Source organism: Schistocerca americana, chromosome 1 (assembly GCF_021461395.2).
Source record: "Schistocerca americana isolate TAMUIC-IGC-003095 chromosome 1, iqSchAmer2.1, whole genome shotgun sequence".
Taxonomy (NCBI): Eukaryota; Metazoa; Arthropoda; class Insecta; order Orthoptera; family Acrididae; genus Schistocerca; species Schistocerca americana.
This window is the reverse complement of record NC_060119.1, coordinates 1,227,248,826-1,227,264,475: the sequence shown is the minus strand read 5'-3', so window position 1 is coordinate 1,227,264,475 and position 15,650 is coordinate 1,227,248,826. Positions and strand designations below refer to the sequence as shown.

Below are 15,650 nucleotides of genomic sequence, written 5' to 3'. Positions count from 1 at the left end.
GTAGCTCGGTATGAGCTTTGGGTGATGTTTCGAGAACATACCTTCACCGAGGAGTCAAGCAGTATATTGCTCCCTCCTACGTATATCTCGCGAAGGAACTATGAGGATAAAATCAGAGAGATTAGAGCCCACACAGAGGCATACCAATAATCTTTCTTTCCACGAACAATACGAGACCGTTCGCAGGAGAGCTTCTGTAAAGTTTGGAAGGTAGGAGACGTGGTTCTGGCAGAAGTAAAGCTGTGAGTACCGGGCGTGAGTCGTGCTTCGGTAGCTCAGTTGGTAGAGCACTTGCCCGCGAAAGGCAAAGGTCCCGAGTTCGAGTCTCGGCCGGGCACACAGTTTTAATCTGCCTAGGAAGTTTCATATCAGCGCACACTCCGCTGCAGAGTGAAAATCTCATTCTGGAAACATCCCCCAGGCTGTGGCTAAGCCATGTCTCCGCAATATCCTTTCTTTCAGGAGTGCTAGTTCTGCAAGGTTCGCAGGAGAGCTTCTGTAAAGTTTGGAAGGTAGGAGACGAGGTACTGGCAGAAGTAAAGCTGTGAGTGCCGGACGTGGGTCGTGCTTCGGTGGCTCAGTTGGTAGAGCACTTGCCCGCGAAAGGCAAGGGTCCCGAGTTCGAGTCTCGGTCGGGCACACAGTTTTAATCTGCCAGGAAGTTTCATATCAGCGCACACTCCGCTGCAGAGTGAAAATCTCATTCTGGAAACATCCCCCAGGCTGTGGCTAAGCCATGTCTCCGCAATATCCTTTCTTTCAGGAGTGCTAGTTCTGCAAGGTTCGCAGGAGAGCTTCTGTAAAGTTTGGAAGGTAGGAGACGAGGTACTGGCAGAAGTAAAGCTGTGAGTGCCGGACGTGGGTCGTGCTTCGGTGGCTCAGTTGGTAGAGCACTTGCCCGCGAAAGGCAAGGGTCCCGAGTTCGAGTCTCGGTCGGGCACACAGTTTTAATCTGCCAGGAAGTTTCACGTCTGGAATGTGACTGAACGGGCGTCAGAGCTCTTCAGCACCCTCGCTGGGTATTAGGCGGCTTTTGTGTGCAAATGTGGTGCCAACTCTAACCAGCGATCTACCAAGGCCTCGTTGCTTCCATGACACGACGTATGACAGCTTTTATCTGTGCGAAAGATGGACATACCGGTTATTGGATATATGGTCACAATGCTCTGGCTGTTCACTGTATATCCATCATTACATCTCTGATGATCGAACTGTCTCTACGACATCAATCCTCTAAGCGGATGATGATGATAATGTTCGTAAAGTAAGAATCTATTTCAATTATAAAGAGCATTTATTTATCAACTGCAAGCATTATAACTCCATTAACAGATGCTAACAATTGTAAAGACGAGAGGGGAAGTTACAAATGACTCTGAGCACTATGGGACTTAACATCTGTGGTCATCAGTCCCTTAGAACTTAGAACTACTTAAACCTAACTAACCTAGGGACATCACACACATCCATACCCGAGGCAGGATTCAAACCTGCGACCGAAGCGGTCACGCGGCTCCAGACTGAAGCGCCTAAAGCCGCACAGCCACACCGGCCGGCAGATGTTAAGTCCCATAGATCTTCGAGCCATTTGAATCATTTGAACGGCGGTCTGGCCAGTCAGTATGGAAAGTCTGGCTGTGGCCGTCCTATTTGTAAGGGACTGAAAACCACAGCGCGTTCAGAGCAAGAGACGGAATAGGCAAAATTCCATACAAAGAGAAAATAGAGTGTGACACTTATTTAAATCGACAAAGTCTGGGAGTTTGTACAGGACACCGAAACAAATATTTTTCTTTAATGCCATATTTTCCTGTGAGTATTTTTTAAAACGTTACAGCGAGTTTTCTCTGGACGAAAATTAATTAGACTAATAGGTTCTGGGAGATTGTATGGGGGCATGAGAACACTTTTTCTAACGCGATTTCCATTGAGGACAAAAAGTAACACAAACAAGTTTTAATCCTTTATTTCCGACGGACAATAACATTAACACAACACAGTTACTTCAGTTACAGTAGAGGGCGAAAAATGTCACCACTCACTTGTAAACACAGGCCACGCTGGTGGGTCGTTTACTGTGTAGCAGAGTGCAGGACTGTCCTTAGTTCCTACTACAGCTGCTGCTATTCGGACAACCAGATCCTCTCCTAATACAAAAGGGCTTAGAGACAAGGATTCACATCCCTCGGCACGCGAAAAAGTCCAGGGAGGTCAAAACAGGGGATCGAAGCGGTCATGGTACAGGACCATCACTGCTAATCCGCCTTTGTGGGAACTGTCGGTTCAAGAACCGAAGCACAGGGCGACAGAAATGTGCCGGCGCCCCGTCATGCTGTAACCACATGCGCTGCTTTGTACCGAGCAGCACCTAGTCCAGTAACTCTGGCAATGCTCTGGAGAGGAAATTGTGATAATGCTGCCATTTAATGGTCTGGGTAGCGGATATATGCCAAATAAACAGTCACCAACAACATCTGCCCACACATTCGCGTAGAACTGCAATTGGTGGGCACGAGTAAATGTGGCTCAAAACATGCGAACTGTAGATGTTGGAGACCCCATCTCGTTCGATCGTTGCTTCATCTGCAAACTGAATTTTCTCATATTGAAGGATGATCTGTTTTAATTGTTAAAACCCATTCAAAAGCCAAGATTGCAAAAAAAAAAAATACTGTTTAATCAAGACAACCGGTTTCAACAGTCCTAGATGTCATCTTCAGGTGTAAAACATTTTTTTTTTTGTGGTACATACGTTCATTTCACGCTGACCTCATGCACAAGATGTCAAGTGGATAAAACTCAGCACAGTAGCGGTGACAAACGCATATAATGTGCACTTGACATCTTGTACATGAGGTCAGCGTAAAATGAAAATGTTTAGTACAAAAAATTGTTTAAGACCTGAAGATGACAGCTGAGACTGCTGAAACCGGTTGTCTTGAATAAACAATATTTTTTGCTATTTGGCTTTTGAATGGTTTTTAATCCTGAATAAACAGCACAGAGAACGGAAATGTAGGATGCATTGGTTCAAATGGCTCTGAGCACTATGGGACTTAACATCTATGGTCATCAGTCCCCTAGAACTTAGAACTACTTAAACCTAACTAACCTAAGGACAGCACACAACACCCAGCCATCACGAGGCAGAGAAAATCCCTGACCCCGCCGGGAATCGAACCCGGGAACCCGGGCGCGGGAAGCGAGAACGCTACCGCACGACCACGAGATGCGGGCTAGGATGCATTGGACACTCCTTTAGGCACCACTGCGAAATCCGTATTCTGAGTGGATAATCATCTGTTTCCAGGTTGCGAACACGCTCTAAGTGGAATGGAGTAACAATGGGTCATGAAGGACGTTCCTTACATTCGTCTGACTCGTCTCCATGTTATGCACAATTGCACGAGTGCTAAGAGCTGTTGAGTTCATAAGTAATTATGACAATAGAGAAAAATGTTTGTTTTGATCTCCTGTGTAATGTCCCAGAGTTTGTCCGTTTCGATAATTTTCACCTTGTATAAACACCACCTACGATTCGAGCAGCCCGAGGCCAACAAAGGAGTGTGTACTTCGACCTATGGCGGGGATGGGAGGGCGCGACGGCGCATACGGTGAGCGTATGAACCAACGGGAAACGCGGGTGGTACCAATTATTATATACTGTTTATTGAGCAAGCAGTAAAGGAAAGAAAAGAAAAATGTGAGTAGGAGTTAAAGTGCTCGTGGAAGAAATAAAAACTCTGAGGTTTGCCGATGACATTGTAATTCTGTCAGAGACAGCAAAGCACTTGGAAGAGCAGTTGAACGGAATGGACAGCGTCTTGAAAGGAAGATATAAGATAAACATCAACAAAAGCAAAACGAGGATAATGGAATGTAGTCGAATTAAGTCGGGTGATGCTGTGGGAATTAGATTAGGAAATGAGACACTTAAAGTAGTAAATGAGTGTTGCTATTTGGGGAGCAAAATAACTGATGATGGTCGAAGTAGAGAGGATATAAAATGTAGACTGGCAATGGCAAGGGAAGCGTTTCTGAAGAAGAGAAATTTCTTAACATCGAGTATAGATTTAAGTGTCAGGAAGTCGTTTCTGAAAGTATTTGTATGGAGTGTAGCCATGTATGGAAGTGAAACATGGACGATAAATAGTTTGGACAAGAAGAGAATAGAAGCGTTCGAAATGTGGTGCTACAAAAGAATGCTGACTTTTAAATTTTCGTCTCCCTTCACTACCTGAATAATTTCTTTTATATCATCATACATTTCGTCAATCTCTTCGTCATCTGCGGAGCTAGTTGGCATATAAACTTGTACTACTGTGGTAAGCGTAATAATATTTTTGTGCTTTTATTTATTTAGTGTTTAACACCAAATCCGGCTGGTTAACGATGGTAGGCACGCAGTATCAGGTCAAATAACGTCCAATTCTAGAAAGAATAGGAAAAGCATACAACTGAGCTCCAAAAATAGACTGTAGAAAGCAATGTTAGAGCCTCACGCATTAGCAGTAGTTGGTCGTTGGTGGCAGTGCTGTGTGCACGTGGAAAAATATTATATTAGCATACTTATCTGATTATTCAGTCAATATCTGAACGGAGAGAGAGAGATCTGGACTGCAAACTGAAGTCATAAATCCGCCTCAGGAACAAACACACAATCTAGTATTTCAACGTGAAAATGTTAGTGGTCAATCTTGAAACACACTCTGTTGACTAATGTGCACTATTGTCAATTTCATGGGGACGATAAACAAACTTCTAAAATAACGTTTACAATCCTAAATGTTAGAGGTTTTTTGTTTGAACATTCCGTTAAATGACTCCATATACGCCACCGAGCGAGGTGGCGCAGTGGTTAGCACACACTGGACTCGCATTCGGGAGGACGACGGTTGAATCCCACGTCCGGCCACCCTGGTTTAGGTTTTCCGTGATTTCCCTAAATCGCTCCAGGCAAATGCCGGGATGGTTCCTTTGAAATGCCACTGCCGATATCCTTCCCCGTCCTTCCCCAATCCGATGAGACCGATGACCTCGCTGTTTGTTCTCTTCCCCCAAACAATCCAATCAAATCGTTCATATATGCCATTGGCTATACATTTATTAAATACCCACTATTGCAATTTCAACCTTTTTCAGGTCATTACAGGTGCTAAAAACGCAGGAGTAGTCAACATTAGTAAAGAGAATAAAAATTATGTGTGCCTCTATAGCTCGTGTGCATCTATGTCTCGACGTGTAGGATAAAAACACATGAAACAAAATTCGTTCTTGCCTGATATGTGCAGTAAGCACGAAAGTAGTTTTTATTTATTTATTTGCAACATATCATTATAATATTTGTAATACTACACGTTTATGTTTAATTTTTATCGAAAATACGTAAGGGACAAGCCTAATTACAACGAATTACAGTAGTATGGATGAAAAGTGTACAATTAAATAAGGTCACAATAGTAAACTTCTGCGTAATCCACATAAGGTTTTTAAACCGAATAATTTTTTCTTAACTTCAGAATTTTTTGTATTTTTATCCTATACGTCACATAACAGTGGTGTAGGTGACAAAAGATTACACGAGTCATAGAGGCTGACGTCATTTTTATTCTTTTTACTATTATTGGTTACTGCTGCGGATCTTGTAATAAAGGTACAGTCAATAGCTAAAATAATATATGGCTACAATAATATAAAATCATCAAAATAATTCTGCGACACTGTGAGGCCACAACAACTACTATACAGAGTCATAGACTCCATGATGGACAATAATAAGAGGAATGCTATTTATTTCTTTTGTTCTAGTCTATTTGCACACTAACACTGTAGATTCCAGTCAATGGTGACAGTCTTCAGATCTCCAGAAAAAGAAGAAACCAAGTACACCTAATGGACAATTACGAAATTATGAAAAGTATTACATTCTGCCACGTAGAATACATGAGCTTCAAAATGTCACGAAGCGCACCTGTTTAAAACATATCCTAATATAATAAAGCCAGAATGGCATCGTCAAGAGGTACAAACAAAATCAGCTATGCGTCGTTGAACACAGCTAAACGAACACAGCTACGCCAACAGAAGGTGTTGATTACATGTAAAACTATTACGTTACACTGTGATCGTTGTAAATGGAAAGAAGTAGCACTGGTGGGGCAGGCATTCTCCACCACTTCCTTGCAGAAACTTGGTTAGAAATGTTTTCATAAAGAGCAGGCAGCGGTTTGTAGCGTATTAATCAGCGGAGCATCTTTAGTAGTCAGTAGGGCAAACGAGATAACGACGACGTCGGCGTTTCTCCTTTTGCTGTTTCCCAGATTTACGTTCAATTAAAAGAGCATCCTTGCGATTAATACTCGTTGAGCGTGCGACGGTGATGAAACAGAGGATTTTCCGGGAGCAGCGCGAGAGTACAAGGACGGGACAGGACAGAACAGGACTCGGTGGAACAGAGCGGCGCGCTTCGCGTTCAGTATTCCTCCGCTAATGCGCCAGAGAAATTATTAACGCGCCGCCGCCTCCCATCGCTCGTCTCGAAGGCCTCGACAGGCGCGCTCTTTTATGGTACAGCCAGCCGACGCCGCTCTAAGGTCACATGCATATCGCATTTCCTGCCGCGCAGGAATCTCCTATCCTCGAGAATTCCAACGAATAATAAGTTCTGAAAATTAAAGAATACATTCTCCAGTCCACCGAAGACATCACACGTGACCTGTGCATCTTCGAATTAAAGTTCCACAATCATATTTCCTGTCTGTTGAGACGGGCATACAGGGTGGCTGAAAATGGCTCTGAGCACTATGTGACTCAACTTCTGAGGTCATGAGTCGCCTAGAACTTAGAACTACTTAAACCTAGCTAACCTAAGGACATCACACACATCCATGCCCGAGACAGGATTCGAACCTGCGACCGGAGCGGTCGCTTGGTTCCAGACTGTAGCGCCTAGAACCGCACGGCCACTCCGGCCGGCTGCATACAGCGTGAGCCAAACAAAAGTGGCCTGGGGAACAGAATTCCAGGGGACAAAGAAACACAGCATAGGAAAGGAAATATAGCACTAACCTGATTGTAACAGATGTTGACAGTCAGCATAACTCATCTCTTCGTACGTTTGGGCGCTGTCCATCCAGTTGATATAATGTAGCCTATGTTTGTCCAATCATTTATTAGGGTACTGGCTAAAATTTTGGAGTAAATCAGTCAAAAAGTATTCGAGATTGTTGGTAACAATGTCAAACAATGACCGACTTATATATACTCGTATATATATATATATATACGAGGGCAGTTCAATAAGTAATGCAACACATTTTTTTCTGAAACAGGAATTGTTTTATTCAGCATTGAAATACACCAGGTTATTCCCCAATCTTTTAGCTACACAACACTATTTTTCAACGTAATCTCCATTCAATGCTACGGCCTTACGCCACCTTAAAATGAGGGCCTGTATGCCTGCACGGTACCATTCCACTGGTCGATGTCGGAGCCAACGTCGTACTGCATCAATAACTTCTTCATCATCCGCGTAGTGCGTCCCACGGATTGCGTCCTTCATTTGGCCAAACATATGGAAATCCGACGGTGCGAGATCGGGGCTGTAGGGTGCATGAGGAAGAACAGTCCACTGAAGTTTTGTGAGCTCCTCTCGGGTGCGAAGTCTTGTGTGAGGTCTTGCGTTGTCATGAAGAAGGAGAAGTTCGTTCAGATTTTTGTGCCTACGAACACTCTGAAGTCGTTTCTTCAATTTCTGAAGAGTAGCACAATACACTTCAGAGTTGATCGTTTGACCATGGGGAAGGACATCGAACAGAATAACCCCTTCAGCGTCCCAGAAGACTGTAACCATGACTTTACCAGCTGAGGGTATGGCTTTAAACTTTTTCTTGGTAGGGGAGTGGGTGTGGCGCCACTCCATTGATTGCCGTTTTGTTTCAGGTTCGAAGTGATGAACCCATGTTTCATCGCCTGTAACAATCTTTGACAAGAAATTGTCACCCTCAGCCACATGACGAGCAAGCAATTCCGCACAGATGGTTCTCCTTTGCTCTTTATGGTGTTCGGTTAGACAACGAGGGACCCAGCGGGAACAAACCTTTGAATATCCCAACTGGTGAACAATTGTGACAGCACTACCAACAGAGATGTCAAGTTGAGCACTGAGTTGTTTGATGGTGATCCGTCGATCATCTGGAACGAGTGTGTTCGCACGCTCCGCCATTGCAGGAGTCACAGCTGTGCACGGCCGGCCCGCACGCGGGAGATCAGACAGTCTTGCTTGACCTTGCGGCGATGATTACACACGCTTTGCCCAACGACTCACCGTGCTTTTGTCCACTGCCAGATCACCGTAGACATTCTGCAAGCGCCTATGAATATCTGAGATGCCCTGGTTTTCCGCCAAAAGAAACTCGATCACTGCCCGTTGTTTGCAACGAACATCCGTTACAGACGCCATTTTATCAGCTCCGTACAGCGCTGCCACCTGTCGGAAGTCAATGAAACTGTACGAGACGAAGCGGGAATGTTTGAAAATATTCCACAAGAAATTTCCGGTTTTTTCAACCAAAATTGGCCGAGAAAAAAAATGTGTTGCATTACTTATTGAACTGCCCTCGTATATATATATATATATATATATATATATACTTAAGAATGTGTACTCTACGTCTGTCCGAAAGATTATTATAAGCACATCAAAAAAGTTTTGCATCACCTCGGTTCCGAGCGTTCCTCAGAGTGGTTGCTGGGTCACGTCGTCCATTAACAGCTCTTTTGAATCTATCCCAGGCGTGTTCCATAGGGTTCGTGTCTGGAGAACATGCTGGCCACTCTAGTCGAGCGATGTCGTTATCCTGAAGGAAATCATTCACAAGCTGTGAAAAATGGGGACGCGAACTGTCGTCCATGAAGACGAATGCCTCGCCAATATGCCGCCGATATGGTTGAACTATCGGTCGGAGGGTGGCATTCACGTATCGTACAGCCGTTACGGCGCCTTCCATGACCACCAGTGACGTACGTCGGCCCCACATAATCCCACCCCAAAACAGCAGGAAACTACTTTGCTTCACTCGCTGGACAGTGTGTCTAAGCCATTCAGCCTCCAAACATGTCTCCGACGATTGTCTAGCTGAAGGCATATGCGACACTCATCGGTGAAGAGAACGTGATGCCAATCCTGAGCGGTCCATTCGGCATGATGTTGGGCCCATCTGTACCGCGGTGCATGGTATCGTGGTTGCAAAGATGTACCTCGCCATGGACGTCGGGAGTGAAGCTGCGCATCATGCAGGTATTGCGCACAGCTTCAGTCGTAACAAGACGTCCTGTGGCTGCACGAAAAGCATTATTCAACATGGTGGCGTTGCAGTCAGGGTTCCTCCGAGCCATAACCCGTAGGTAGCGGTCATCCACTGCAGAAGTAGCCCTTGGGCAGCCTGAGTGAGGCTTGTCATCGACAGTTCCTGTTGTAACGTCTACGCTCGGGCGTACGTTAACTCTTTAAAGCCTGTACTATGGTAAGTTGACGGGCTTCACCTTATGAGAAAGGATTTTAGTAAATATGTTGACCGCGTGTACCTGAATGGAGGCAAAATCAGACTTACACCCACTCAGTAACAACAATGATACGTCAAGCAAGTCTAAAGTGCAACTACACGTTAGGACGGGCAAGAAACATACACAGCAGATGCTACCAATTGTTAATAATACGGTCGCCAGCCTGATTAGGCATTAAGTGAGTTTTTTCCTTGTACAAGTGGATGTACGTGCAAGCATAACAACACGTAGTAATACTGCATTATATGGTAAATTTTAGAACCAGAAAAATCTACCGAACTAATATTTTCCCTTTCTGTGCTAATTTGGACAAGCTATAAATACACAACATTACACTATAATGATTACTACAAACTGCGTTTTGTCTATTGATCCGACTGAAATCGGGCATTGGTTACCCTAGAAATAGCACTTTTGAAACACACATACAATGTCAATTTTAAGAAGGGTAAAACACTGATAAATTTAAGTTTTATATTGACTTTAACTTTGGTGGTCAAATCAGTTCAGTACACTTCAGAATTTAAATGAATAGAAAAGAAAAGGGGGTTGGGGGGGGGGGGGGGGGGGCGGCTGAAACTGTAATTGTCACTGTATTGAAATTCTTTGACTATTGAACTTATTAAGCACTCAAGGTTTCCAATATATGAATTACTACTCTTTTTGTCTTATTTCTTGCTTATTTAACTACCATTATTTTTGTCTCAAATTAATTATACTTCATTACTAAACCAATTTCAACATTATCTTCCAACTTTGTCAGACCTATGTTCTTTACTTGTATATTTATTAACAATAAAGTTCCTTAAACATCATTCTAGCGTAGATAGGTCTGCAGGTAATTCTTATTAACATAAACTTTAAATCTTCATTTCGGGACACTCGGATTGCACAACATGTGGAAAGGGCCCTGTCTAGGTTAGTGATGAGGATAATTGAATGATAGGACAATTCTGGTAAAAGTTAAGTTGTTATTGAACAGTCAGGAACAAAATTAACACTGGTCCACACGAATACAGTACTAAATGTTTCAACCTGTTCGTGTCCATGCGGCGGTTGGCGGGCGGCGAGATGGCGAGGCGCACAGCACACATACAATCACAGCTATGGCTCTTGATGTATCGGCACTTTGCTTCTTCTTAGCGTCGCAATCCTTTTCCATTTAGTGCCTATGGAATATAGCCATGCTGTATAGTCGTCGGAAACGGCACATCCGAGGCTCAACGAAATCACGTTTTCCAGGAGAGCCTCCTCGATCCAGAACGTGTTACTCAGACCAATGCCCAACTCCGACTACTCTGCTGAGCCCGTTATGCCGTGCAGCGCCCGTGTGCATTTTCCCGCGCTCGCCTGCCTCCACCTTTTACCGCTCCCCTACAGACAGGGTATTCACCAAAGGTTTTACATTCCACATATCGTAATACATTGCCTACGTATGGACCAGGCGCACAATTACAATTTTAAACATGTTACAATAGATTCAACATGGGTTACACTTCAATTCTGTCATAGCATTGCTTGAAATTTGACATAAATATTAATATTCACATCGAAAGTTGCTCACAGTTTCTTTAACATAATGACACGAAAAGAAAAAGAAATGAAATCAAAACATTGCTTACACTAATTTATCGAAAATCAGAAGAAAATATATTATATGTACAGTTGTTGTTACACTGTCTCTCTGTATCTCCTCCATCTCCGAACAACATGGCTTTGGTTCACCCAGCGACGCCTGGACACTTCTTTTGTTGAGAGCCTTTCCTGCCACAAAGTAACAACGCAAACTCGATCGAACCGTGGTATAGACAATCAAGGCATGGTTGAACAACAGACGGTATGACTGGAACTGAGCGACTGTCGGACCACCTCCGACTAATAGGCGCTGCCCATGCGTGACTGTTTACATCTTTGGGCGGGTTTAGTGACACCTCTGAACAGTCAAAGGGACCGTGTCTGTGATACAACATCCACAGTCGACGTCTATCTTCAGGAGTTCTGGGAACCGAGGTGGTGCAAAACTTTTTTGATGTGTATAGTATAATGTAAGAATGTAAAGTAAATCGATCAGGAACATCGCGAGTTTTTTGCTAACTACGTTTAGCCTTTATGTAGTATATATGTATATACAATACATGTTAATATGTAATCTATGTCGAACTGAACGTTTATCAGTCTAATAAACTCACTTCATATTTCTGCACCATGCCCTAATGAACGTTCGCTTTTCCAGACGCTACCAATTCCGTTCAACTGATCGTCCAAAATCATTACCGTCTCTGTCAGATTACAAATTTACCTGCAAATCTTGAACTTCCATTTTCATCTCCCTGAAATGCAATACCTTTTTCAAAGTTCTTTCTTTATTTCCTTTGCTTCTTGCACCACGTACAGATTGGCTACAACTCTGTCTCACTCCTGTCCGAATACTTCTTTCGTTTCATGTACTTCGACTCTTGTAACTGCAGTATGGTTTCTGAAGTAATTTACTGAACAGAGGTACAAAGGACCATCATAACGAGTTTACCGAGCTGGAACCTTCTACTGCAGCTCCCTGATGGAGTGATACAAGCTGGAAAGGATAATTTTCCGTTGTTTCCTTGCCAGGTCATCCCCTAGGAGTGAAGGAATCAACCTGTGTCTCGAAATAATGCCATCTCTTTCTCTATTTCTCCTTATTGCGATGTGATACACATGGAAAACGAACTACTGCGTGGGCTGCAGAACATCGCTCCATGCTAGTAGCAAATATTGACACATTACTCAAAGTTTCAGATATCCTGTATGGAATAGATTGTATACACGAAAAACGGCGAGGGAGGCTATATAAGCCTCCATCCGAGAATACAGGTGGTCAACGAAAGGAGTCATTTTCCGCTTAGCATCGTCGCATGCCACAGGCGGATCCACAGTTGGGGCTGGAGTTACGGATTACTTACTCTCGTTTCCCGTAATTGCTCGATGGATAAAGCCTAGGACCAAGGGCACTGGATTGCTTACATAATTGTTGCTCTCTGTCGAAGGCTGATTTTCCTTTGTACATGTTTTCCGACGGAGTTGTAAACCAAATCAGCGTGGCAGTAGCTCTTATAGAGTACTTGGGCGGAGGCGATGAACTCGATGTATGCAATTAAGAAATTAAGCTATATGCGACATAGTAAGATGTCGTGGTCTCCTGACCTTCATTGCTTACATATTCCGCGCTCACAATCATGTTCCGCACATCAAGACGCTTCATTCGAAACTCGATAAGATAAAATCAATGTTGTTTGAATTCATGTAAATGATATGCAAATAACTAGTAAAGCGCAAATGCTCTCCGAGATTGAAGTACTCGAGGCTGGCGTACACACACACACACATTCAAGACACGACAGGCGCAGGGGCTTCTAGTTCGAGAGAGGCAGACCACACGCCGGGAGGTTGTTCCCTTCAGAGGATGAGTCAACCTCGGCTGCCCGTGGAGCGGACAGCGTTTGCCCGAGTGAAAGGAGGAACGACCCCGTGTTTGGCTTAAAAGCAAATTCCGCTACATTGTGTGGGAGCACCCAGCCTACGCATTCTTTACAAATATAGCATGCAGTTTCAGAGATTTTCACAGGGAGACAACAAACGCCATATGCCGATGCTACAGAGTTCCGGACTGGTCGCCTTAAACGAAACGTCATTCTCCCGTTTTAGAAGAGCAATACTGATTGGCAGACGATATTCCTGACGCCTTGAGCTGAAGGAATAATGGAAGAGACCGAAAGATATACCCCTTCACGTCTGGCGGGGAGAGGGGCCGTTCTGTTGTTGTTCTTGGAGCGAGAACACGTAACGAGAGTGTGCGCGCTCGTACGTGTATGTAAAGAGCGAGGAACAAGTCTCTCCTCAGTACTTCACTGGGAGAGCACCTCTGTCGAGAGCGAATCGGAGTGCGACTCTGTATTGAGTCCTTGTGATTAAGCGTTGTTCGCTGTGTTGGCCACCACACTTATTGTGCGGTGTGAATGGACAGAGTTATAGTTAAACGCCTGTGAGCGAATTTTTGAGTGGCATCATGGTCGACTGGATATCTGACCGGTGTACCTAGCCAATAGTTGGACTAGGGGCGAATAGGAGTCCTCGACTTTATCAAGGCATAGGGAGAGTTTGATTGGCGAAGGTCAATCCAGATAGAACGAGAGTTATCTCATTTGTCAGCAGCGAGCGGCGCAGACAGCAGTCATCGCAGCTTATGGTATTGTGCGCTACAGCTCTTGTGAGCCCCATATTTCCCTCCACAACAGTGCACTTCACTGCATTTCACACGCGACAGCGTCGACCATACCTAGCAACATTCTAATGGATAATTATTCAACTTGAGTAGGTGCGGCTCTCAGTCATTCTGCCAAGTCAATAACAATCTTAAACTATGTATAGAAATTTCATTAGCGAATCCTACCCTTAAGAGATAACTTCACACAACAAAAAGAACCCGGAAATAACTTGTTCAGTTCATAACTAAAAGTGCCATAAATTTTGCAAAATAAATAATAATTTTCGTTAGTTTCATGTTTTTCTTACACTAACTAGCACTACTCCAGTACCCAAGTATCCCGCTAGTTACATAAGAAATTTTGTGAATTTTTGTGTCATTTCCTTACAGTGGACGACTCCAGAATATATTTATTGCTGAAAGTTTTTCAGGCATTTCTCTTTAAAACGTTAGGAGCGTCTGTCTGACTTCTGTAGTAGTGTGGGGGTGGAAATTGCATCTTGCAGGAGCCACAGGGTAAAGGGTACATCTCAGAATAATCCGTTGTGCAAAATGACAGAATAGCACCTGCACGCTCACAACATCCCATGATAAGACCATCGTGCAGCAATAGCGGCGCACTTTCTTAAGAGCGTATATGTTCCAGGTTACCTGCAGATACGGATCTGCTGCGGCACGGGTAACAGGTGGATAACAGTGTGCGATTGAAATGGCATGGCAACTGGAAATGTACTCCAAAGCTGAATTACGCGGGGCAGTCGGACTCCTTTGGGCGAAACGTGAAAACTGCACACAGATTCACGTTGGAATTACGGCGTTAGCAATTTCGTAGCCAGCCATAATGAAATGGTGGCAACAGTTCGAACACGGCAGCATACACTGGGTGATGCTGACGGCCAAGTCTAGAACCTGCTCCATGCGATTTCCGTCTTTCCGGTAAGCTGAAAGAAGATCTGGGGGCAAGAAAGTTTCCACCGATGAGAGAGCTCACAGAGCGGTTCTCGAACGACTCTCTGACAAAGGAGCGGATTTCTATTGTCAGGGAACTGAACTAGTGGTACATTTACAGCTACATGGATAGTCTGCAAATCACACTTAAGTGCATGGCAGACGCTTCGTCGAAGCACCTCCAAAGTGATTATTATTACAATCTCGAACAGTGCGCGGAGAAAACGAAGACCTATATCTTTCCGTGCGGGCTCTAATTTCCTTTATTTTATTATGATGATCGTTTCTCTGTAGGTAGGCCGGCGTTGGTGACTGAAATTTTGTGAGAAGATTTTGCGGCAACGACAAATGGCTTTGTTTTAATTATGTCCACCCCAAATCCTGTATCATGTCAGTGACACTCTCCCCCCTATTTCACGATAATACAAAACGTACTGCTCTTCTTTGAACATTGCCGATGTACTCCGTTGCTCCTATCTGGTAAGGGATCCAGACTGCGCAGCAGTACTCCAAAAGAGAACGGACAAGCGCAGTGTAGGCTGTCTCTTTAATAGATCTGTTACATTTTCTAAGCGTTCTGCCCATAAAATTCAGTCTTGGGTCTACCTTCCCCACAACATTTCCAATGTGTTCTTTCCAATTGTAATTCCTAGGTATTTAGTTCAATTTACGGCCTTTAGATTTGACTGATTTATCGTGTAACCGAAGTTTAACTGATTCCTTTCAGCACTCATGTGGATGACCTCACACTTGTCATCATTTAGGGTCAATTGCCAATATTACCACCATGTTGTTGTGGTCTTCAGTCCTGAGACTGGTTTGATACAGATCTCTACGCTACTCTATCCTGTACAAGCTTCTTCATCTCGCATACCTACTGCAACCTACATCCTTC

At 44.0% G+C, this 15,650-nt stretch overlaps 1 non-coding gene across 1 annotated transcript; it reads left to right on the top strand.

The window, feature by feature from the left end:
* The first annotated feature begins 263 nt into the window (after positions 1–263).
* Positions 264–338, top strand: Trnas-cga. The gene has a single exon. It is a non-coding gene; the product is annotated as a tRNA-Ser (tRNA).
* The last annotated feature ends 15,312 nt before the right edge of the window (positions 339–15,650 follow it).